Source organism: Giraffa tippelskirchi, chromosome 7, assembly GCF_054371585.1.
Source record: "Giraffa tippelskirchi isolate mGirTip1 chromosome 7, T2T-mGirTip1v1.2.pri, whole genome shotgun sequence".
Classification (NCBI taxonomy): Eukaryota; Metazoa; Chordata; class Mammalia; order Artiodactyla; family Giraffidae; genus Giraffa; species Giraffa tippelskirchi.
Genome location: NC_137281.1, coordinates 32,239,230 through 32,266,515, shown reverse-complemented (window position 1 = coordinate 32,266,515; position 27,286 = coordinate 32,239,230). Strand labels below are relative to the sequence as shown.

Here is a 27,286-nt window from a genome sequence, read left to right as displayed (position 1 = left end):
AGCCAGAAATTTAATGTGCATTTTTAAATTGTTGTGGTTGTGATTAAGCCAATTTCCTATTATGCCCCAACTCCCACAACCCCAGCAGAAGCCCATTCTTCCGTATTTTATAAAATAAACTATACTACACAGTGCCTTCTGTGAAACAAGATTTCTAAGGGATCCAAGAAAATGATTTCATCAAATACTTTTCAGAACAGAGACAGCACACACAGATGCTGGTTCAGAACCAGAGTCATCAGGGGATGGCAACTCTCTACTCTCCCTTTTTCTCCATCCAGCATTTATTGGCTGAAATCTGCCTACCAGAGGGCTTTGGATTCCCACTGGGATTGAAGCATGGGTATAATGATATATCTATTTGAAAGTCTCTAGAAAACTCCAGCTGACATATCTGTAAATTATATAGGTAACACAAGTATCATGAAAATACATATCAGCACTTAAAAAGAGAAAAAAAATGTAAATAATAAGAAATTCATCTTTTCTCTATTGACTGTACTATCATGAACATTAGCCACTGCTACATGCAATGAAGTGTGGAAGGGAAAGGGTAGATCCATAGACTCAGAGTTAGAAAGAGACTAATCTAGTAATTTCCAAGATTATTGCTGTTTTTGAAAAAGGGTTATACAGTTTACGAGATCTTACATAGATTATCCCTCACTCTCCCCAAAATAGAATAACCTAGTCTACTGTATCACCCCTTGTGACTTTAAGGAACTCAGTTTGAGAATTGTAAATACAGTTCAGTATTCACATTTTACATATGAAGAAATGAAGTGAATGGAGCTCTTTATTGCCTTGGCTGCAAACCAACTGCTGCATAAGGCATTATGACAACCCAGAGAATAGTGAAATGACCATGGATTATTTTTATAGACATTATGAGATAGGTTACATTTAATATCACTGTCTTGTCCATGGCTGGTTTTTAATCCCTTTCATAATGCCATAGGAAATTCTAGAACAATATTTGAGTGTGTGGTGCAAACCCAAAAGTTTGAATCTTAAATTGCCAAAGACAATCAGTAATCTCAGAGTCTCTCAAAATTGTCTCAAAATCAGTCTCTTTGGCTTTGTCCTATTCTAAGACTAGAAAGAAAGCATGCTCAGTTGAGAAGGTGCCAGTCATTACTGTCTCCAGATGATTGTGGGGTTGAGTCCCTGTATTTGCTTTCAAAATTGTGTCTAGATAATGACAACAAGCACAGAACAGACTAGTGTGTGAATTTCAGAGGTCTCATAACACCACATTTTGCCCATTATCTAAGTGAATAAAGGCAACTTACAGAAAGGAAATGGCAAACGTTCTAGTGAGTTAGGGTAAGATGGGATGGCGTTTCATTATCTCTTAAGTTAGGAACTGCTTATATTTTTTTTTCAGCTTTGCACATAACACCCTACTATTGTGTCCTTAAAGTTGAGGCATTTCTTTTATAACCTGCTATATGAAAGTATGAAAGTTATGAAAGTAACCCAGATGGGAGTGCAAACTGGTGCATCACTTCTGGAAAGTTGTTGGAAACATGAATCAAAATCTTTGTGCTATACTGCATGGTCTCCTTGTTTGGATAGACCGTGTTTTAATTAATTAGTCACCATCATTTCCAGTGTTTTCCTCTTATCAAAACCTTGTTATAGCAAAGTTTTGTATACATCTCTAATTATCATTAAATCCTGAGACTGTATTTCTAGAAGTGATATTATTGGGTCAAAGGGTGGTTTTAAAGGCTTTTGATATACACTGTCAAATTATCCTTAGGAAACCCACAAATAGTTACATTCTACCAGCAGTGTATAAGTTTACCAGTTTCTTCACATCTTATCAATATCAACAGTGTTTTTAGAAAAAGATTACAATTCGACTAGTTGCAAATAACTTTTCGCTGTTTTAATTTGCACTTCCTTGATTGCTGACGAGGTCAAAACATTTTTACCTCAATAGACTTGTTGATTATTTCTTTTTTTGTTAATTATTTGCCCCTTACCAATTTTTAATTGGAATTCCACCTGCTTCTTATTTATTTGTAAGAGCTATTTACATATTACAGATACAAAATTTTATAAAAAATCTTATAAAATGTCTATACATCTTGATCTAATATTTGTAATTCTCCTCCAAAAAGTTTTTTCCGACGGGGAAAATCAGAATTGACAATCATTACTTATGTACAATGGTATTATTGATTCAATAATTATAATAGTGAAACACTGTGAACAACCTACATTTACTAGTATTAGATGCAGACTATTATGAAATTGTTAAAAGTGATTTAAGCAGACATTTTGCCAAAGAAAATATATCACCTTTAACACATAAATAAAAAAAATACTCAACATCACTAATCACTAGGGAAATCAAAATCAAAATAATATCACTTCACATTCACTAGAATGGTTATACAAAAATAGAAAATAGCAAGTGTTGGCAAAGATGTGGAGAAATTGAAACACTTGGGCACTGTTGGTATTGATATAAAATGGTAGTATCATAGTATAAAACAATTCCTCAAAAAATTAGACCTACCAATAGACAGTTGGCATATCTATTGTGTACCCATGTTCATAGCTGCATTGTGTATAAAAGCCAAAAGGTGAAAGTAACCCAGATGTCTATCAACAGATGAATGGATAAGCAAAATGTGATATATATATATATATATATATATATATACACACACACAATGGAATATTATTCAACCTAAAACAGAAGGAAATTATGACACATGTTACAATATGGATGAACTTTGAGGACTAATGCTAAGGGAAATATTCCAATCCCCAAATCCAATCCCCAAAAGACAAATAACTGTATGATTCCACTTGTATGAGGTATCTAGAGTAGTCAAACTCACAGAAACAGAAAGTACAATGGTGGTTACAAGGGACTGAAGAGAGAGAAATTAGAAGTTGTTTAGTGGGCACAGAGGTTCAGTTTTACAAGATGAAAATATTCTGGAGACTGGTTCCACAAGTATGTGAATATGCTTCACATGAATATACTTCACACTTATAAACTATATATTAAAATTGGGTAAGATGGTGATTTTATGTTAAGTATATTTTCTCAGATTTTTTTTTAAAGGGGTAAGATATTAGATGGACATAAATGGTCTCCCTGAGGCAGGAACCTGGGGCCAGGGACCTGAGCAGGAGGAACTACCCGGGGAGAGACATGGGAAGAACTTTCCTGGAAGGGAGAATAGTGAGTAAGGGGCTCTGGGACAGAACCAATTCATTGTGTTGAAGACAATAAAATGAGTTTACTGGGGCATAAAAAAGCAGATGGGATTAGACCAGAGGGCAGGAAGGCTTCAAGGCCAAATTGTCATACACCATGGACCATTGCAAGGAGTACGGATTCAATATGAAGAGTGATGGAAAACCAATGGAGGGTTTTGAGAAGAAGACTCAGATCTGATTCACTTTTTAAAACTGTTGCTGCTGTAGAAAGAGTTTTATGAGAGTAGGAGCAGGACTAGGGACTGTAATTAGGTTCTGCTTCATCATCCCAAACTAGAGAATGAGGTTCCCTCATGTGACTTTGGTAAATTACGTCCTCTTGTAGGGCTTGTGAGATCTCAGAGTTTGACTTTCTCTTTGAAAGCTGGGAAATTAAAATTTATTCATCAACTAATTCTCTGATTCTGTGAAAGAGTAGAAAGGACTGACAATTGTGTAACACTGGCAGAATGGGGCTTAGAAAAATATTTATCTTAATTGACTATCATGTCTTGTCCCTACCCCTGGCAAAACTGTTCTGTCTAGAAATTTATATTTGACCATTTTCATTTGGAAAGAATCTGGAATCAGTACTCCAAGGTATACTGTCTTTTCTCATCTTCCTGCTTTTGATATAAATTCTACACAGTTGGGGGAACTGTGGGCTGCAATTTAGGGGAGACTACAGAAGAAAAACCAAAATATAGACCCTGAAAACAGCATAAACATGAAGGTTCTGTTTTTTTCAAGCTCAGTGCAAATATTAAGCAAATCAGTATATGATTTCTAACTTGGACATAAATAATTCTAATATCTAGCCATGACACATAGTCTTCAGTTTGCTTTGAGGGACCTTAAAATAAAGAATACCAAGGCTGATTTGGATTTCATATCCCAATTTGAGTAGTCCTATATTTGTTTAAACAATGTGTGCACCAGGCCATGTCCTTCATTAGTAACTGCACAATATTGACAAAGCAACAAAAGGTTGAAGGCATTCAGATTATTTGTAATCCTTGCTCTTCTGCTCTCCAGCTTTGTGAATTTACATAATTTTCTTGAACTGACTGAGTTTTACTTTGCTCAACTAAGAAGAAATTTAATGATGTCTATAGATGTGGGTTTGATCCTTGGGTTGGGAAGATCCTCTGGAGAAGGAAAAGGCTACCCACTTCAGTTTTCTGACCTGGAGAATTCCATGGACTGTAAAGTCAATGGGGTCACAAACGGTTGGACACTGCTGAGCAACTTTCATGTTCACATACCTCACATAGTGTGTCTTAACATTTCCTGCATTTTCCCCTCCTCACCCCACTTTCTGTTAATAGGTGGACCAAAAAAAAAAATGGGTCTTATTGTATGCATATAAAATATGCACGGGAGATGTGCAAGTAAGAGTCCACTACTCAGTTTTCAGTTACCTCATGGAGAAGGGACCAGAAAGAAATATCTCCAAAAACCTCACCAGGCAGGGCTCAGTGGAATAAATCTGAGATAGGTAGCCTGGATATACGTTTGTAATGTTGATTCTGCCATCAATCACTTTGACCCCAAAGGTTTTGTCAATTCCCTTATTTGGGCTTAAGTTCTGACAGTTGAAGGAACTGTCAGATTGATCTTGGAAATCACTGACCCAGTTGGAGAAGTTTCTGTAAAAATAAATGTGTGTCTTATTCTTTCAGAGTGCCTGCCATTAACTATCTCCTCCTACCATGAATTCTGTTGTTTTGGAGAGAAGCCAAGAAATCTCTCTCTTCCCCTCCTTCCTTTCCTCCATTCCCCCTGACACCTTGTGATACTCAGTGTTGATACTTATGTTACCAGGTTGGGAAACACTGGATCAGGTAACCACGTAGGCCTTCCTAATATCAGGCTCTAAGATTTGGTGACATGTTCAGTACTCTTCTATGACAATCAGCCTACTCTGAAGATGTCCTCTGTTAAACAAAGAATCATATCCATTTCCTTACTTATTTGGGCTCTGTGAATTGCAGCTGAGAAGAGATAGGCATCTCAATTCAGAGGCTTCAAAGAAAAAAGATTAACCAACTTAAGAGAGAGGTGTATCATAGAGACTGGAACTTGTTTCTGGAAAGAGAAGTTTGTTAGGGATCCAGTACAGCCCGAATAACAAAGTGTATTCATTAGGAATGATTTTGACTTCAAGAACTGGCAGCTTCAAAAAATAGGGGCCTATTGGTCTTACAACATTCATTCTGAATGTGTGGCTGCTATTATTGGTTCATCAACCAAGGTCAGTAAGGTTTGGCATTTCTGCAATTTAATTGAAATTTCCCTCACTTTAGTTGATCACAGTTGATCACTTTAGAAAAATGGTGCTGATGAACCTATTTCCAGAGCAGGAATAGAGACACAGATGTAGAGAATGAATGTGTGGACTCAGGGTGGGGACTGAATTGGGAGATTGGGATTGATGTATGTGCACTGCTACTTGTAAACCAGACAGCTATTGGGAACCTCCTGTATAGCACAGGGAGCTCAGATGGATGCTCTGTAATGACCTAGATGGATGGAATGGAGGTCAGGGGAGGTCCAAGAAAGAGGGGATATATGTATATATATAGCTGATTCACTTCATTGTACAGCAGAAGCTAACACAACATTGTAAAGCAACTATTGTTGTTTAGTCACTCAGTCATGTCCGACTCTGTGCGACCCCATGGACTGTAGCCCGCCAGGCTCCTCTGTCCATGGAATTTCCCAGGTGAGAATAGTAGAGTGGATTACCATTTCCTTCTCCAAGGGATCTTCCTCACCCAAGGATCGAACCTGTGTCTCCTGTATTGGCAGGTGGATTCTTTATCTCTGAGCCACCAGGGAGGCCCAAAAGCAACTACACCGTACCCCTCCCCCCGCCCCCCGCAAAAAGGAGTAAAGAATGATGTGTTTCCAGGCATCATACCCACATTCTACACAGGATATGGGAGAAAGAGGGAAAGATGTTCTTTCTGAAAGCCTTCTCTCTTCTTTATATTGACTTCTCTTAAAAAAAAAAAGTACAATTTTTCTTCAGAGGGTTTCAAGTTCCAATGCTTCAGGTACATTTTTTTTTTTTTATTTTGCTTATGTTGTATTTCTTATTGTGGCAAAATGTATATAACACTTTTTTTTTTTAATTTACTCAAGAAAAAGTTGAAAATGTTTGTATCAGTTAATGTAGCAAAGATAGTGGTGTCCACGGACTATTCTATCTGCTGTTCCACATCTCCCATCCTCTATTCAGTTTAGCAGGAGCATGTGTCAAGGTTCTGGACAATCTGATGCAAACTGAAGTTGCCAAAAGGGACTTTCATGAAATTGCTTTCAAACGTAGTGTTTTTACGCATTTGGTTTTATTTTCTTTTATCTTAATTAAGCACATCAGTTTCATTAATAACTCAAGTACTGTTATTAATAATTAAAAGAACAATGAATATTTTAGTAATCTCTAAGCCAACAAATGTCCATCTAGTCAAAGCTTTGGTTTTTCCTGTAGTTATATATGGATGTGAGAGTTTGACTATAAAGATAGCTGAGCACAGAAGAATTGATGCTTTTGAACTGTGGTGTTAGAGAAGTATCTTGAGAGTCCCTTGGACAGCAAGGAGATCCAACCAATCCATCCTAAAGGAGATCAGTCCTGAATATTCACTGGAAGAACTGATACTGAAGCTGAAACTCCAATATTTTGGCCACCTGATGCAAAGAACTGACTCATTGGAAAAGACCCTGATGGTGGGAACGATTGAAGGCAGGAGTAGAAGGGGACGACAGTGGATGAGATGGTTGGATGGCATCACTGACTCAATGGACATGAGTTTGAGTAAGCCCTGGGAGTTGGTGATAGACAGGGAAGCCTGGTATGCTGCAGTCCATGGGTTCGCAAAGAGTTGGACACGACTTGGCGACTAAACAACAAAAGACATAATGGCAAGAAGTTTGGGGGAAGAATTGCAAGGTGTACCCAAAAGGAATTTAAGAATATTAATTTAAGATACAGTAGTAATGTGGTTATAAAATAGTGTCAGGTGTAGGGTTAGTTAGGCATGAGTTAAAGATTGAAAGTGTTGGACATGATTATATACAAGGAGTGATGTATTTGTGTTTGTCTGATGACAAGACTTAAAGTAAATATGATTTATCCCCGGTAAATAGAAGAAAACTGTAGCTTAGAGCTGCAGGAGACTCCAGTTCAATTCCTGGGTCAGGAAGATCTGCTGCAGAAGGGATAGGCTACCCACTCCAATATTCTTGGGCTTCCGTTGTGGCTCAGCTGGTAAAGAATCTGCCCGCAATGCAGGAGACCTGGGTTCAATCCCTGGGTTGGGAAGATCCCCTGGAGAAAGGAAAGGCTACCCACGCCAGTATTCTGGCCTGGAGAATTCCATGGACTGTATAGTCCATGGAGTCACAAAGAGTCAGACACAACTGAACAACTTTCACTTTTCCTTTCTATAGCTTAGAGCAGTGGTCCCTAACGTTTTTGGCATCAGGGACTGGTTTCATGGAAGACAATTTTTCCACGAACCAGGGCTGGGGGAGCGGGGTGGGGTCAGGATGATTCAAGAGTGTTACATTTACTGTGTACTTTATTTCTTTTAGCTCCACCTCAGATCATCATGCATGAGATCCCCATTGTTGGGGATGCCTGGCTTAGAGAAATTAAGTAATGTGTCTATGTGGTTCCTCTGTGAAGCCCACTTTGAGTAGCAAGATTTCATAGGCACTCACTATTACTGCCTCTCATTTTCCTTCAGGTGCAAATCTCTCCATTACTTTGTCTAAAGTGCTCAATACATGGTTTAGAATGACCAAGTAATCTGGTCAATAAATTCCACTTTTGTAATATACACAGATATGAATCAATCAGAATGTGAAGGACACTCCAAGGCCCCATTCTCTTAAACAATCTTAATTTTGTTCACTAGCAGCTTCAGTACTTTATTTCCAACCATGGAAATATTCCCTGCTCCTTCATAGGATTTTGGGAGAGGTAAAGGTGCACCAACAATTTTCTTTCCTGTCTCTTTAAGAAGAACCTATATGAAGACTTGAGCCAAGAAAGTTTTAACAACTTTTTTTGTCTTCTCAACATTTGTTGTTCACAGTTGTCTCAGAGACCAAGTTGATGGGAAAAATAAGAAACTAAAAATAAAGGTCTTTCATTCACCAGGGTAATGCAGTTACATAAGTCAAAGTGGCAGGTCATATGAAGCCTTTTGTGATTCCTTGGGGTTTTTGTCTCATTTCACTGGCTAGCAAACAGTGAAACAGTAGGATATATATTTTTCAATTAGGTTGTCAATATTTTGACCAAACGACCTATTTATAACATTCAGGATTACTGTTCTGCTTCCATGGACCACTAGAGCTGCCGTGTGCTGCACGTCAGCTTGGAGATTTGAAATGGTGTGATTGAGTGGGGTACACTAACGCGCTTCCCTGGTTCCCTCTGCCTGTCAGTCATGTGGGGTGTGAGACGCTCATCACTGTATCTGACTATTGTGAGAAAATACTCACCTGTTAGGATTGCACCTACTTACCATAAAAAATGATAATAGTAATAGTAACAAGAATAAAATGAGATAAAATTTAGAGACCTTAAGTCTATTTGGAGATGATCATTTACTGATGGGACATCAGTATGAGATTTCTACAAGGACAATGGATTAACTATTTTAATGAGAAATAGCAACTTATTTTTCCAGTGAGAGGAATTGACTTATTGACCACTCTTTTCTCTCCCTAAATACAATTTAGCCTTATATGGCCATAGCTTTCCTATTATTTGGGGGAAATAATGTGGACTTTGAGACACTGTAAACTTCGCTTCAAATCCCTGCTCTTTCATTTGATGACTACATGATCCTGTAACTCCTGAGCCCTATTTTGTTTACTGTCAAAATGGAGATACTGATATTTAGCACAGATTTTAGGAGAGAATCATGTGAATAAATAGAAGTGAATGCACATTGTAAACCAGAAAACACTATACAAATGTTACTTAGATTGATGTTGAAGGTCTGTTGTCTCCTGTGTTATAATTAAGAGAGAGGCAAGCATATAAGGGAAACTCTTATCTGTTAAGTGAATTTTAATTGCCTACCAATATTAATAGCTTTAATAGGGTTAAACTGCTACCTGGGCTGTAATTAAACACAATACATCTGGAAGGGAGTAAATGAATGGGAGTAGGAAAATCATTGTTTCATAGTTACACATGATACAAGGAAACATTTTCTTTTATTATAGAAATTTTCTCTATTAAAAACCATCTTGATTAATAGAAGGCTATCCATAGCTTTTTAATAATTCTGTTGCTTTAGGTTTTCATGAGATCCCAGAGGAGACAATTATATCCAAAAATGTAATTATCCAGCGTAATGAAACTGTCTTTGTTCTAAGTAGGCTCTGCTTATATCAAATCCCCATCTGAAGAATGAAGATATTAAGTGTCAATAATCAATTGACCCAAGTCATAGAGACTTTGGGGAAACATGGACTTATCAAGAAGAAGAGAAGTCTGACATGTGTCCCAAGGAAGCTCATTTTGATTGTGAATCATATATTTTTAGAGGGGCAGATTAGAGATATTTGCATTCTTTGACTATATAAAATGTAAATAGGAGATCTTAGGAAAAACTTACTCAGAAGCATTATTTAAGGTGTAAGAATGATACAAAACAAGAGGAAATCACAAGAAACTTTATGAAGAGATTTATTTTTTATAGTTTTATCTTTCTTGCTTTCTGAAAAAAAAATTATAGTTCACCTGATACACTAATTGGAGGCCACTGTCATGCCTCCTATTGTCTATCACTTTATGCCCCTTTAAATAAATCTTCTTTGCCCACAGAAGTACAGATCCTACTTAAACTATCTCAACATCTACTAGAGTCATTGAAACACCACTGACACAATTTCAACAGTCCACCTGTTACCCCAACTCAACTTTCCTGCTCTTTCAATTCCTCTGCTTCACCTAAAACTCTTGAGGTCATACTTTTCTCATGATATGGCAGTCTTATGGTTCTTAGCAACAGAAAACAACTCCGATAAGCTTCCACAGGTAAAAGACATGCATTGAGTATGTTGGGCATAAGAAAGAAGGCACTGCTAGCTGAGGAAATCTCAGTCTGTGAGCTTCTGTCGCTTTTATTTCCTTCAAATAGATTATTCTAGCTGCCTCCTATAACTGTGTACTCAATTCAAATATTCATTTCTAGGAGAGAAAATATGATTAAAACTAACTGATATTGCATGTCCATGTAGAGCAACAGAGTACAGGCAAAGAGGTAGTACTTCTCATCACCCCTGTAAAAGACAGAGTAAACATCTGAAGCCAAATATGACCTGAGGTCCACTTATCCACCTGGTCTTTTTTTTATCAATGGTACTTCATGTGAACATACTTCTAGGGTATACTTATATTCATGCTTCAATAAGCCCATCAACATTTGAATATCTATTTGCTATTTGTTAGGCGTTATTAACCTTTGAACTCTAAGTGCTCAGAAGAAGGTAGTCAGATTTTCTGTTTTCAGTATACGTTCTGGTGAAATAAAATATCACTATCAAAACCATCTTATTTTCTTACTTAATAAGATATGCACGATGTAAATAAGATCAACTGAGCAAGGGGGTAGAGAGTCTAGAAAGGATTATCAGAGAAGACCACTCTGGAGAGGTGAACTATACTGTATGTCCTGTATGGTGAGAGGTACCCAGTCAAGCGGAGATCAGGAAGAAGAATATTTCATTACACATAGTAGGATCAAATGTTTGGAAATGAGAATGTAGCCCTGGTTTGTTTGGGGAATCAACATGGCTGGAGCATTGTGTAAAGAAGGTGACAGTGGAGGATGTGAAGTTGAAGAGGACAAAATGATCTTTCTGCTTAAGCTAGCTTGCCGAGCTTGGGTTTATGCCAAGTGCAAATGGAAGTCACTAGAGGCTTTTAAGGGAGTGGAATGATGCTTTATGCTTTTAAAAATTCCCTCCAGATACTCTGTGGGATACTCTGTGTTTGTTAAAGAATAAGAGTAGAAATGCAGGCAATGAGAAATCATGATGATGTGAAAGGGAAAAGTCATGGTTGGACTTAAAGCATATTGGAGGGTATCATACACTGTTAAATGTTGGAAATCCAGCTGGGAACAAGTCAGATAAAGCTTCTGCCCTAATGAAGTGTTTAGTTAGGTGGGGAAGATGGAAACTGAACAAGTAACAATAAGTATCAGGAAAGTCTTCTTTGGAAAATGTTAAGGAAGGTCTAAGGTGAAGGTCGAAGGACATAAATTATTCTAGGGAATAGTGATGGGTTGATCAGGGGACATTAGACAGTCTTCCGTGTTATACATGGTAACTGTGGATTGCAAATAAAAGACTATCTATTCCTGACATTTTCACAGTGACCTGTGTCAGCCCTCTTGTAGTCCTGACTCAAAGCAAATGGACTTGTGTATATACGTTAACAGTTTGCAAAGTTTGCATTCACAGAATACTTTATAAAAAGTCAAAACAAAATGTACTTTCATTAAAGTAGCATAATTCATAATAGCATAAACACACTGTAAATTTGAACTAACGTTTTCATGTAAAGATGTTGGCTCATTTGAAAAATCAGAATTTGAAACATCTACCAGACATATATATACTCAATAGGAGGGAAGGAGGCATAGATTATGAGGGGAAATGGTTTATGTGACATGCCAGCAGCATAATATAAGTTGTTATTAAAAGCATAGTTCCTAATGTTAATCAGAACTGGGCTGGGATCCTGGATTTTTGACTTTGAGCTCTGGTGACCCTTGGGCAAGTTATTTAATCTTTCTTAATTTGTTTTCCATTTGTAAAATAAAATTTAAAATAGTGCCTACATCATAAAATTGTAATGAGGATTAAATGTGATAATTAAGTGTAAGTATACATGTAAATGCTCAATACATTTTAGTTATTGTTATTATTACTGTTAGAAAATGACAGCTACTGATGGTTATGAAGCATCATAGCAGAGTGATTAAGGACATGAATTCTGAAGCAAATTGCCTGAGTTGACTACCGGCTCCAGTTTTCCAGTATGGTGTACACTGTAGATCTTTTCTCCCTTGAAACGCTGCCAAATAATTATTTCTGGCAAAAACTCTTCTTCCCTCCATATTTTTTCCCCAAATTTTTAATTCAATAATTTATATTTATCCGGATGTTCACAACATATCAGTGTGATAATACTTGTTAGTTTCTTTTCTTCCGCCACCAGTTTTTCAAAGTCTTTCATGGTATCTGTATCTTCAGTGCTTCACACATTATCTGGAACATAATAGATATTCAACAAGTGTTTGTTACATAATGAAATAGCAAATAAATGTTTCAAACATATTGTGGCAGTAACCCTGCCCTCCAGTGTGGGATGTGCATATTCCAACAACCAGAGTCACATCTGTGTCAGAAATCTTCTCACCCTTTCCCCTTCCTGTGCTCCCAGCCTATGCTTCTGTTGTGTTTTGGCTTGAAGAAAAGAAGGGTTGGACTTGTATTGCATTGTAGAAATATCCTAAGACCAAATTTCAGTAAATCTTTTCCAAACCACCATTGTCTATGGTCTTCGCCAAGTCAGTTTTATTTCTTGGAATCTTTGGAGCCCTGGCACCTCTGCACCTCAGTGATGATCTCATTTCTTAACCAATTTTTAGAATGTTCTAGTACAAGAAGAAGGATTATGTGAACTTGGTACTCAAAGTTGCAGCAAAGGATAGAAGGTCAAATCCTGCCCCAACTAAGAGCAGTTTTCTCTTTCAGAGCATCACAATACTTTTTTGCAGCACATTCTACTAGGCGTGATTTATGGCACCTCTATTATTTTCTTCGCTTCCATCCCTACCCAGAGCCACTTCCTTGCTCCTTTCTTGGATGGTGTAAAGGCAGGGTTGTATAATTTGTTTCTACACAAAAATAGAAAAACAAAAAATGGCATATTTGAGACTCTGAAACCCATTTACTCTCATCCCAATATTTTAAAGGACAGGAAATCGAGATTCCAAGGGGAAATTGATTTGCGCAAGGCCGAATGGAAACTGAGAATTGGTAGTCATTAGACTCCAAAAGCTGACCAAACAAAATTGACCTGTGTTAAAGTGCATGACCAGATAACGCAGAAATTGTACCACTTTTGGATTTGGCTTTGTTAAAGCTGAATAAACGTACACATAAAGTCTCAGTTAAAATAAATATGTAAATATTGATAAAATTCTCACTAAAAACTCTCACTACAAGTATTTTCATGCTACCACTGATGCAAATGAGCTTTGCCACAAAACTGTACCATTTAGAATGTCCAATTTTTAAAAAACATTGCTTTTTTAAAGAAATGTTCACTTTTTGTCATCTTCCTCTGTCTCAAAGAACAAAAGGAAATGTATAATCCAACCACTGTCAATGAGAATTATAATTTATTCTATTTTCTTTCAGACTGTTAAATGTATATGTACAAACATATTTGCATGGATGCATTTATAGCTCTTCTTTGACTTACAGTGGAGTTATGTCCCCAATAAACTCACTGTAAGTAGAAAATATCATAGGTGGAGAATGAATTTAATTCTCCTAATTTACCCAGCATCATAGCTTAGCCTAGCCTGCCTTAAATATGCTCAGGACGCTTATATTAGCCTATGGTTGGAAAAAATCATCTAACACAAAGCTCATTTTATAGTTAAGTGTTGGATATCTTATGTAATTAATTGAACACTGTACTGAAAGTGAAAAGCAGAATGGTTGGGTACAGAATGGTTGTAAGGTAAGCATATTGCCTGTTTACCCTTGTGATCACCTGGCTGACTGCAAGCTGCAGGCTTTCCACCCTGCCCAGCATCAGCATCATGAGAGATTATTGTACCACCTATCACCAGCTTGAAAAAGATCAAAATTCCTAGTACGTTTTCTATTGAATGAGTATTGCTTTTGCATCATCTTAAGTCAGTGACATTCTATGTATTAAACTTGTCCAGAACTGAATGTCTTCCCAGCATATGGGGTATTCAGCACCAAACGTGGAAAATGCTTGCAAACCCAGGCAAGTTGCTTACCTTACCTTACCTGGAGCTTAATGAGATGGCAACTGTATGGCTAGTCCAACTCCTGTGATGTTAAACTTTTAATCTAGGCATGCCTAGCTGCTACGTGGAGCCTGTTGACCCCAGGCTTGTCTTCTCTGGGGTGTCCCAAGAAGCATCAACCGGGGTCATTTATCCTCACAGTCAGACATGGAGTCATTCTATCTGGTCCTTCTTGTGGGAGAATTAAGTAAAATTCTAAGTAGTAAGCACTGTTTGCAGTGGTAAAAAAAAAAAACAAAAACGAATTGTACTCTTCTATCAACACTGTCAAAGGAATTTTTTTGACAGACTATTGTGAACAATGTGTAGTTTAAGCTTATAGAAGAGTTGTTTTCCACCTTGAGAAAATGTAAAAACAAATCTGAGAAGAAGCTATAGTGAAACTCATAAACTAAACATTGAAGAAGCTTTCACATCCTGTTCCAGATATTGACAGACATCAATATAAGAGCTGAATTTTTTTTGAAGACTGACAAAATATATGCATTTGGAATTCCCAGGGTGCTAAAGATCTTGTGAATTCACAGTAGAGCTGAATAATAACCAAGATCACATAATATTTTTATAAACCCTAATTTTCCATTTGCAAATGACAATTCTACCAACTTATTCTATTCTGCATCATTAAATTGTCAAGAGACAACTTCTCTTTATAATATTTGAGACATTTTAGAAATAAATAGTTGTGCCTCCATTACATTCTTCAGTGGTCCATCAGATCTCTTCCCTTCCGGTTACTCAGTTCTCTAGGTCAAAAAATACACAATACCTGCAATCTATTCCACATCTTATGTGTGAAGAGATTAATCATGTTAGTTTCCAGGAATCCTATAAATGAAGGAGTGATGTATGTATAGGGACAGACATTTTACAAGAATAAATCTACTTTATGGCTTTTAATCATCAGGTATCAAATAGCATGGTGATTGGAAATAGAAGGGAAATAAGAGTCAGATTCCTTGTAAGAAAAGAGATGGATATACTTTTTATTGGAGTATAATTGTTTTACAATGCTGTGTTAGTCTCTGTTGTACAATGAATGAATCAGCTATATGTATACATATATGTCCTCCCTCTTGGACCTTCCTCCCTCCCTACCTGCATCCCACTCACCTAGGTCATCACAGAGTACCGAGCTGAGCTCCCTGTGCTGTACAGCAGGTTCCCACTAGCTAGCTATTTTATGCATAGTACTGTACATATGCCAGTCCCAATCCCCCAGTTCATCCAATCTTCCCTTTCCCCACCCTGTGTCCACACATCTGTCCTCTGCATCTTAATGTCTATTTCTGCTCTGCAAAAAGGTTCATCTGTACCATTTTTGTAGATTCCAGATATATGTGTTAATATACAGTATTTGTTTTTCTATTTCTGACTTACTCTCTTTCACTCTGTATAACAGACACTAAGTCCACCCACATCTTTACAAATGACCCAATTTCAGTCCTTTTTATGATTTAGTAATATTCCATTATATATATGTACCACATCTTCTTTATCCATCCATATGAGAGACAGATTTCTTTAATGCCAGTACAATACAGTGCTAATTATTGTGATTTTTCCCTCAATGCCTATCAATGGGTGAGTGGCTAAAAAAATATAATACGTATCTGTATTATATTTTCTCTAGCCTTGGGATATTGCAATGGGATATTACTCAGCCTTGAAGGAAGAAAGAAATCCTGCTATATGCAACAACAAGGTGACTCTGGAGGACACTGTGTTGAGTGCAATAAGCCATTTACAGAAGGACAAATACCACAAGATTCCACTTATATGAGGTATCTAAAACAGTCAAAGTCAGAAGCAGTGAGTAAAAGGATGGTTGTCAAAGGCTAGGGAGACTTGCTGTTTAACCAATATAAAGTTTCAGTTTTGCAAGATGAATGATCTCTAGAGATCTGCTGTACAGCATTGTACCCATAGTTAACAATACTGGGCTGTGCACTGAAAATTTTTTTCAGAAGGTAGATATCATGTTAAGTGTTCTTACTACAGTAAAAAATTAAATAATTTTTGAGCTCTTAAAAATAAAAAAGAAATAGAAAACAAATGGAGAAGGGGCAAAGTGCAAAAGACCAGGAAATGGGGGGAGGCACAGGGAATGTAGGTGCAAGAAATGTGAAATGATGGAAATAGCATTAAAGTAGTGACCTTCAAGTATATTAGGAACCCATAATTCCAACCCCTGAACTCCAAGTAACTTTGCCCTCAGGGCAGATAATATAGTGTAAAGGGAATGGAATTAGGAGGCAGATTTCCAGAGATAAGCTCAACTCTGCCACTGTGTAGAAGTTATTAAATAATATTTATCTTAGTGTTCTAAATTTTTCATATTTACTTATTTATTTGGCTACATCAGATGTTAGTTGCGGTACATAGGACCTTTTGCTGCAGTGCACATACTGCACGCGCGCGCGCACACACACACACACACATACATAGGTGTGTGTGTATTGTTCAGTTGTTCAGTCACGTCCAACTCTTTGAGACCGAATAGACTGCAGCACTCCAGGCCTCTCTGTCCTTTACCATCTCCCGCAGTTTGCCCAAGTTCACATCCATTGCATCAGTGATGCCATCCAGCCATCTCATCCTCTGACGCCCTCTTCTCCTTCTGCCCTCAATCTTCCCCAGCATCAGGGACTTTTCCTGTGAGTCAGCTGTTCTCATCAGATAACCAAAATACTGGGCTTTCAGCTTTAGTATCAGTCCTTCCAAGGAGTATTCAGGATTGATTTCCCTTAAGATTGACTGGTTTGATCCAAGGGACTCTCAGGACTCTTCTCCAGCACCACAGTTCAAAGGCATCAATTCTTTGGTTCTCTGCCTTCTTTAACTCCCACAACTGTACATGACCACTGGGAAGACCATTGCCTTGACTTTATGGACCTTTGTTGGCAGAGTAATGTGTCTGCTTTTTCATACACTGTCTACATTTGTCATAACTTTCCTGCCAAGAAGCAAATGTCTTCTGATTTTCATGGCTGCAATCACCATCACAGTGTTTTTAGAGCCCATGAAGAGGATATCCGTCGCTACTTAAACATTTTCCCCCTCTATTTGCCATGAAGTAATGGGGCTGGATGCCATGATCTTAGTTTTGTTAATATTTAGTTTTAAGCCAGCTCTTTCACTCTCCTTCTTCACCGTCAGGAGACTCTTTAGTTCCTCTTCGCTTTCTGCCATTAGGGTGGTATCATCCGCATATCTGAGCTTGTTGATGTTTCTCCTGCTATCTTGATATTCCAGCTTGTAACTCATTCAGCCCAGCATTTCTCATGATGTGCTCAGCATATAGATTAAACAAACAGGGTGACAGCAGAGAGCCCTGTGGTACTCCTCTCTCAATCTTGAACCAATCAGTTGTTCCATACAGGGTTCTGACTGTTGCTTCTTGACCCACACACAGGTTTCTCAGGAGATAGGTAAGATAGTCTGATATTCCCCTCTCTTTAAGAGCTTTCCACAGTTTATTATGATCCACACAGTCCAAGGCTTTGGCATAGTCGATGGAACAGAGGTAGATGTCTCTCTGAAATTCCCTAGCTTTCTCTGTTATCCAGCGAATGTTGGCAATTTGATCTCTGATTCCTCTTCCTTTTCTAAACCCAGCTTGGACATCTTGAAGTTCTTGGTTCACATAATACTGAAGCATAGCATGCAAGATTTTAAGCATGACATTACCATCATGGGAGATGAGTGCAAATTGTCTGAAGGGTAGCACATTCTTTAGTACTGCCCTTCTTGGGAACTGGGATGAGGATTGACCTTTTCCAGTCCTGTGGCCACTGCTGGGTCTTCCAGATTTTCTGACTTAATGAATGCAACACCTTGATGGCATCATCCTTTAGAGTTTTGAATACTTCTACTGGAATTCCACCGTATCCACTAGTTTGTTTGTTTTTTTTTTAATTAGTTTATTTATCTATTTTTTAACTTTACAATATTGTATTTGTTTTGCCATACATTGACATGAATCCACCATGGGTGTACATGTTTTCCCCTTCCAGAACCCGCCTCCCACCTCCCTCCCCATCCCATCCCTCTGGGTCATCCCGGTGCACCAGCCCCGAGCACCCTGTATCAGGCATTGAAACTGGACTGGCAATTCATTTCACATATGATAATTTACATGCTTCAGTGCCATTCTCCCATATCATCCCGCCCTCACCTCTCCCATAGAGTCCGTAATACTGTTCTATTCTACCTCCTCAAGCATTAATATCAAAGTAAATTAAAATGTTGGGTGTTACAAGCTAACTTAATCCCTGCTAATTTATAAATTGAATAAGTATATGCTTATCTTGAGAATTCCCTCTACTTACTACTTATATATGGAGAAGGCAATGGCACCCCACTCCAGTACTCTTGCCTGGAAAATCCCATGGATGGAGGAGCCTGGTAGGCTACAGTCCATGGGGTCGCGAAGAGTCGGACACGACTGAGCGACTTCCCTTTCACTTTTCCCTTTCATGCACTGGAGAAGGAAATGGCAACCCACTCCAGTGTTCTTGCCTGGAGAATCCCAGGGACGGCGGAGCCTGGTGGGCTGCCATCTATGGGGTCGCACAGAGTCGGACACGACTGAAGCGACTTAGCAGCAGCAGCAGCAGCACTACTTATATATACCTTACAAGCCTATATATACCACTATATATATAGTGGTGCACTTAGTGATGGCTCTGAAAATGTGAGGAAAGCTTTTGTACCACTTTAGAAAGTGTGCACATGTACCCACACTTTTGCACTATAATTTTAGAGGATACAAGCCTTCTTCCATCTTGCATGTCCTGTCTTCCTTTCCTAAATTAGTATTTTCTCGAGGGCCAGCTTAAATGCTATAACTTCCTAAAGGCTTCTCTAATTTGCTCTGCGTTACTAAACTTTCATTGCTATAACCGTCTATCCTCTGTCATTTATCCTGTTTCACATTATCATAGTTATCTGAACATACAGCTTGGCATTCCTACCAGTCACAAACTTATATAAGTCAGAGACCACATGTTTTTCCTTCTTGTATGATTGTCACTGAGTTTTGCACATATGTGATTTGCAGTTATTTTTGATGAATGGTCACATACAAAAATTATAGCAAACAAAACCTTGAGTATTCATAAGTATGAGCTTTTCTAAGGTAGACCTAATCTTTAGGCTCACAAATCTAAACTGCAATATAACAGTTAAGGTAAAAATGTCGGTTTTTTTTTTATTATTTATTTATTCGGCTGGCTGCACTGGGTCTTAGTTGTGGCACTGGGTCTTAGTTGTGGCACTGGGTCTTAATTGTGGCACCTGGAATCTTTAGCTGCAGCATGCAAACTCATTGCAGCATGTGGGATCTATTAATAGTTCCCTGATCAGGCATTGAACCTGGTCCCCCTATGTTGGGAGCATGGATGCTTATTAGCCAGTAGACCATGAGGGAAGTCATGGTTTTACATGAATAAAAGTTAATAATAAACTTAATAATTTTTAAATTAATAAGAGTTAATAAGGGTTAATTTTTTAATTAAGTAAAAGTTAACAATAAAGGTAAGTGCAAATGGAGGTACTTAAAAACATGTATTACCAGAATCCCATGTTAACTGATATATCATTTCTTGGAGAGCCCTTTGGTTATTTTTATGAAACAGTGGGGGAGAAGTCCTGTATATTGACCGTGTAATCCTGATCTTCTGTTGGAAAATTCTTAGAAACTTCTTAATTGCTCAGAATAAGTAACACTGTAATGAGCATCATTATCTAAAAATAATGGGAAAAGCAATAAGCAGGGTTTCCTTAACATGTTCATATCAGTAATAAATTTGTGACATATTAACTATACTGAAAATTATACATCCATAAAAATTCTAGTAGTGGAGATTTTAAAGCAAACAAATGTTATTATATAGTAAGAGAACAAATTACAATTAATAATTGTTTGAGCAGCACACTATTAGAACAGAAATAATAAAAAGAAGTGAAAATGGGGGAAATATATGTAACTTATTAGAATGATGAATTTTCCTTTCAGTGGTGGTGGTGGTTTAGTTGCTAAGTTGTGTCTGACTTTTGCAACCCCATGGACTGTAGCCTGCCAGGCTCCTCAGTCTATGGAATTCTCCAGACAGGAATACTGAAGTGGGTTGCCATTCCCTTCTCCGAGGGATCTTCCTAACCCAGGGATTGAACCCATGCCTCCTGCATTGTAGGCAGTTTCTTTTATTGTTGAGCCACCAGGTTTCAATTTAAAATTGTGTTTTTGTATATGTTTGTATGCATGAGAGAGAGAGAGAGAGAGAGAGAGAGAGAGAGAGGCATCCTGGAGGTAGACAAACCATTAGGGGCCATTTTGTCCAAGAATTTTGGTAAGGGATGACAGGGATCTGAATCAGAACGGTACTCCAATGCTCATGAAGGTGAGGAAAGTAAGTGTACCTCCTATATCTCACTCTTTCTAGTGTCACAGCTATTCTTCCCACTGTGTACTAGGGCTTTTTTTTTTTTTTTTTTTAACATTTTCTGAGCCTTAGCACAGACCAAAAATTATCTGCAAATGTTCACATAAAAAAGGAAGTGACCAACATCAGCATAGAGTCCGCTTTAAATATAGTTGTTCTCATTTAATTACCATGGAGATTTTGCTACCTTTCAATATCAAACAGGCGCTGCCTGTTTTACTTTTCAGGCTAGGAATGGCTTCACTGTGCTGCAGCTATTTTGTGTTCTGAAATATTTGTCTCCATGTGTCACCTTCTCTGTCACAATCAACATTTTTCTGCCACACTGTCCCTTGGGAAGGTTTATAGTTTCACCCTGTAATGAGCTGAGTCAGTTCCTGCTTGGGATTTCAAATGAAAATCATCTTTTCTTGCATAAGGCCATGACACTTCAAGTGTTACACAATTAAATTACCCTATTTGCAAAAGTAGTTCAGGGTCCTGGCTGTTTACCCATATGAGACTCTTAATTGTCATGTGCCAAGTTGGAGTAAAACCACCTATTTTTCTCACAGTTAAGACATCTTACAGTATGTAACTAACAAACAAATCTGAGAAGTACATTGAGACAAATGTTTGATAGTCTATGAAAGCAATTAATTCATCGATTGGTAATACTCACTGTTCTCCCTTTGTTCTTCAGATTTCTCAATAACCATCATTAAATTTAAAGAAAAAATGTTGCTTCTCATTCTGAGGTAAATTGCAAGATCTGACCACAGGAGAAGCAACTTGATCAAAAGATAATTTATTTAATTAGAGTGCCCTTATGTTCCAAGAGACTCATATCTGACATCACCATGCAATTTCCTATCCATGAGTAACTGCAAGACATTGTCTCACATCTCACTCAGTCTCCGACCCAAATAACTAAAAATGCCTACTTAGGGTACATAGAGGGCTCCCCTGCAGCAGAGTTTCCGCAGCCTCAGTACTGTTACCACTGTAGGTAGAAGATTTCTTTCCTGTGTTTTGGAGGATACTTAGCAGCACCTCTGACTTTCATACACTAGATGCCAGTCTCAGTCTCCACCCTAGTTACATCAAAAAACTTGTCTCCGAAAATTGGTAATATTTCCTAGAGGCAAAATTGTCTCCCTGGTTTGAGAAACACTGCCCTTGAGTGAATTTCATGTGTATCTTATAACCTACATATTTTTCAGTCCATTTGAAAGATTCTATCAAAATTGGCTGAATTAAATATGTAAATACAGGTATTATATCATCAGTCATTTTAATATAATGGAAAAATAGGTAAAAACTGAACTTTATTTGTTTAGATACTTTCAGGGGTCATATCTCCATTGACTATGGCTTGATGGCTTCAACAGAAAGCATACAAACATTGTTGGTGGGAACCAGAGACTTACATGGTTGCATGATCAGGACCAGCAGTACTGTTAGATACAGTCAGCAACCAATCGTATTGAAATTATAGATGATAATATTCTCAAACAGCAAGTAACTTTTCAAGATTAACTACTACATTATAGAGTGAACACACACTGGATGAGAGTCTCCTTATCCTTTAATCCCTGTACATCATACAAAGAAATGCAAGTGGGCATTTAATCAGAGCAAAAGTAAGTTTATTTAAGTATGAGACATATAAATTAGCAATGATACCAGTGGGGAATTTCACAGTTCTGTAACTGATTATGAAACATAAAAAGTTATGTTACTATCTTGTGGAAAATTGTGTACAGTTTTTAGTCTATTTTCTAATTAGTGTAATTAAAACGAAATTTTATGCTTGGACAAGGTGATAGATTGCATCAACTACTCTTCCTTCATCTTTGAATTTTTAAATTGTGCATTTAATAATATGAAATATAGCACAGCCTACATTTTGAAAAAGCAGAGTTTTGTAAAGAATAAACCTTATCTGATTAAGCTCCAGAATTTAATCTTACATAGTTATGTGATATTTACATAGTCCAGATGTCTGCTCATTATATGACTTGGCAAAGTTCCCTACCTTATATTCTTATAAAGGATGAGAAAGTGTTATTGAAAAAGCCTTAGCCTCTTCCTCAAAATAATAATAATAATGTAGTTTGTGAGAAACCATGTTGCTTAAATCCCTTGTGTTACTTGAGGTGTTTTTTTTTTTTTTTCAAGTTATAGAAACCAACTTAAACTGGCTATTTTTTTTTTAATCCAGATATTATTATTAAGATATTTTATGGAATTCAGAAGCAGGAATGTAGACAGGATAAAAAACAGAAACTAGAAATAATGTGAAATTTCCTTCTGCTCTGTGCTAGTCAGTCTGTAAGAAAGAATATCCCAAAGAGAAAACTTGAATTTTTACTGTTGATAAGAAGCTAGATTCTAATAATATTTCATAACCCCAATTCTAGATTTCTAGTTAAATCAGCTTTGATCAGAAGTGAGCATAGATCAATAAATTGTGTCTAAAGCTCGTGTGGGGGATTTAATATACAATTCATCCCAACCCCCTTTCCCCTTTGGTGTTCATGCATTTGTTCTCTTTGTCTCTATTTCTGCTTTGTAAATAAGACCATCTTACCATTTTTTTTTCAGATTCCACATATATGCATTAATATATGATATTTATTTTCCACTTTCTGACTTACTCCACCCTGTATGACTATCTCTAGTTCCATCCACATCTCTACAAATGACCCATTTCATTCCTTTTTTTGGCTGAGTGATATTCCGTTGTCTATATGTACCACATCTTCTTCATTGATTCCTCTGTCAATAGACATTTAGGTTGCTTCCTTGTCCTGGTTATTGTAAAAGGGCTGCAGTGAACATTGGGGCGCATGTATCTTTTTGAATTATGATTTTTTCTGGGTATATGCCCAACAGTGGGATAGCTGGGTCACAGGGAAGTTCTATTTTTAGTTTTTAAAGGAACTACCATACTGTTCTCCATACATGACACAGTTCATTTTTAATTTTGTCTTCTCAGATTGACTCAAATGATTACTCTCCTCAGTACATCTTGAATTTGTTGAGTTAGCTTCACTTTTCGCCTCAGTGTTCTTAAAGCACCCCTTACCATTGAAAAATATTGTCTTTATGCCATTTCAAAGAAGTTCAGATATTGGTTATTGTCTAAGTAGCTATACAGCCTTAGAAAAGTATTTAATACCTTTAAGGTTCAGGTACCATATCTGTTAAATGGGTATACTACCATGCTCATTTGCCAAGTGGTGTCTGACTCTTTGTGACCCCGTGAACTGTAGCCTGCCATGCTCCTCTATCCGTGGGATTTCCCACACAAGAATACTGGTGTGGGTTGCCATTTCCTCCTCCAAGGGATCTTCCTGACCCAGGGATAAAACCCACATCTCCTGCGTCTCCTGGTAAAGGCAAATTTATTACTACTGAGCCACCTGGGAAGCCACTAAATGGGTATAATAGTATCTATATCATAGAGTTAGGGTAAGGATTGAATGAAATAATCTGTATAGAATACATAATTTGGTGCCTCATACAACTTAAGTACATCCCTCCCATATATGATAGCTATTGCTACTAGTGACAGTACTATTATTAATTTACCACAACTGTCACCCCCACCACAACTCCTGTTGCTTCTATTCACCTGGGAACCACTTGGGGTGTTACCTCTGATAATGTGCTTTGGCTGTCCTGTAGGATTTTGATGGACCTCAGTTACTCTAGATAGATCCTCAGGGTATTACTGGTCCAGTCCATAGAATCTCCCATTGTCTACTCTGATGTTGAAAAGTGGGTGGCGATAAGTAAACAAATATGAGCAAACACGGAAATAAATATTTTAATTTACTTAATTTTAGCAAATAAATATCTAACTTTATTTGACACTTATTTACTAAAATAAATGTTTGAAACAAATGTCTCCTACCAGCACAGCATCTTTTTGATCAAAATGCTGTGAAGCAAATCCTCCTCACTGCCTATTTAAAAAGATATGTGCACCCCAATGTTCCACAGCACTATTTACAATAACCAAGACAAGGAAGCAACCTAAATGTCCATTGACAGAGGAATGAATAAAGAAGATGCATTTACATATACCCAATGGATTATCACTCAGCCGTAGAAAGAAATGAAATGGGTCACTTGAAGAAATGTGGATGGAACTAGAGACAGTCATACAGAGTGAAGTAAGTCAGAAATTGGCATTAGAGTAGAATCAGCGGTAGAGTGGAATCACTGTGTCTCCTTGGTGCTTGAATGCCCCTCTGTGGATGCTGCCCCCTGGCTGGCTCTGCCTGTACTGCTGTTAAGGTGGATAACTATTCTACTCCCTTTATCAGGAAAGAAATTGGTGCCCTCTGTACCATGAGTGGCAGAAGCCTAGATGCCATAGTACTTCCTCTACGACACCATTACAAGTCAAACTCTCTGGAACAACCCAGGAGGAAATTACTTGCTCATCCTATGCTTAATGAGAAAGAAAATAACAATGACATGTTAAAAAATCCTCAGTTTAAAGACAGGACATAATCACATCCTGATCCAAACCCCTGGTTTAACCAGCAGTCAAGACAAGTGTCATTACCATGTCTACATCGTTTGTCTCTCAAGTCAGGGCTATTTCCATTACATCATGCTAAAGGACAGTAAGGTTCTCATTTTAAGCATTAAATTAGCAGATATGTTCACCACCTAAAATTTCATTGACTATCCAAACCACAGTGGTGTATAAATATCTACAAGGTGCTGGATTAAACCTGACAATTAGCATTCAATTAACATCACATTCAAATATTTCTTTCTTTAAAGTGTTGCATATAAAAATGTAGGGAACAAAGGTAAACCTCTGTGCAAACCAAAGCCGGTTTGGTATTTTGTTCTGATGAAAATGAAGGGAGGTGGAGGTAGTTCAGCATAAACAACACAAATCGGTTGTCTCCTCCAGCCTTTGTTTTAATTAGCATTACAAAAGAGAAACATTGCATTTATTAGGCATAATTTCTAACCTCAAAAAGAGAATGTTACCTTCAGTTCCACAGTGAGTGCAAGCTGAATTACTGTTTCAGCTCAGGGGAGGATATATTTAGGCTTGTTTGTAAAGTGTAAATTAGAGTAAGTGTTCTGGTGCCATAAGTTAGCTGGATTAGTGCCTTGAACCTGGTGTAGCTCCTCTCCTTCTGAATAATTAAGAAATTATTACCGATAAAAGTGATGATTGGAAAGAACATGTAAGTCCATATACACAACCATACAAGTGCTGGTGTGAGTCTGTCTCATTCTGCATTCATAAAGGATAAATGGATTTGGACAGATGTACATGTTTAATACATTTAAGCTTTAACTTCTTCAGTAAATTAGATCTCTTAGTCTTTTCTGGTGGTGATAAAAATAATAATAACAGTAACAATAATTATAACCCTCTTGAAACTTGGAGCCTAGGGAGAGGGTTGTTGTTCAGTCACTAAGTTGCATCTGGCTCTTTGCGACCTCATGGACTGTAGTATGCCAGACTCCTCTGTCCTCCACTATCTCCCAGAGTTTGCTCAAATTAATAACCACTGAGTCAGTGATGCTATCTAACCATCTCATCCTCTGCCAACCCCTTCTCAACTCTAACATCTGTACATGACTGCTGGAAAAACGATAACTGACTGTATGGACTTTTGTCAGCAAAGTGATGTCTCTACTTTTTAATATGATGTCTTGGTTTGTCATTGGAGAAGGAAATGGCAACCCACTCCAGTGTTCTTGCCTAAAGAATCTCAGCGACAGAGGAGCCTGGTGGGCTGCTGTCTATGGGGTTGCACAGAATCAGACATGACTGAAGCGACTTAGCAGCAGGAGCAGCAGGTTTGTCATAGCTTTCCTTCCAAGGAGCAAGTTTCTTTTAATTTCATGGCTGCAGTCAAAATCTGCAGTGAGTTTGGAGCCCCCAAAAATAAAATCTGTCACTGCTTACAGTTATTTTTAATATAGACCAGTTCCTCCTAATCTGCGTGGTTTCCGTAAGTTCTTATTTTCATGGTAGAGAGGAATGGGTTTAGGGTACTCAGAAAAAAAAGTGGGGAAAAAAAGGGAGTGAATTGGTTCAGCTTCTAAAACCTGAGGAGCATGAAGAGGGTGCTAGCATTTCTAATAATCAAGCAACTGTCCTATAATATCATCCTTTGACCATCTTCTCTAGGTGCCTCGTAGGCTTGCTTTCAAAGTGCCTTATCTAATATCATTTTATAAAAAATTAAAAGTCATCTGTCTAACACAGTATCTTAATAATTGTTGAAAAAGCACCATATTAGAGAATATACTCAGAGAGATCAGGTTCACCCCTGGTTATATCATGGCTACAGCAAGATGGAAGCAGAGAGCATCCTCGTATACCTAGAATCAGGTGTTTGAATCTGCTCAGTATCAATTTCCTCTTATTCAGGGAATAAAACTATTTTTTCTTAGGAGACAGCTTAATTTGTGTGAGTTTATGATTTGTATGAGTTTGTCTCTCAGTGTTGTAGCCATGTGTTCTGGGAA

The 27,286-nt window shown here is 37.6% G+C and overlaps 1 protein-coding gene across 2 annotated transcripts in view; it reads left to right on the top strand.

The window, feature by feature from the left end:
- Positions 1-27,286, top strand: part of LOC145514263 (uncharacterized) — a 1,003,391-nt gene that overhangs the window by 740,549 nt on the left and 235,556 nt on the right. The window lies entirely within an intron of this gene.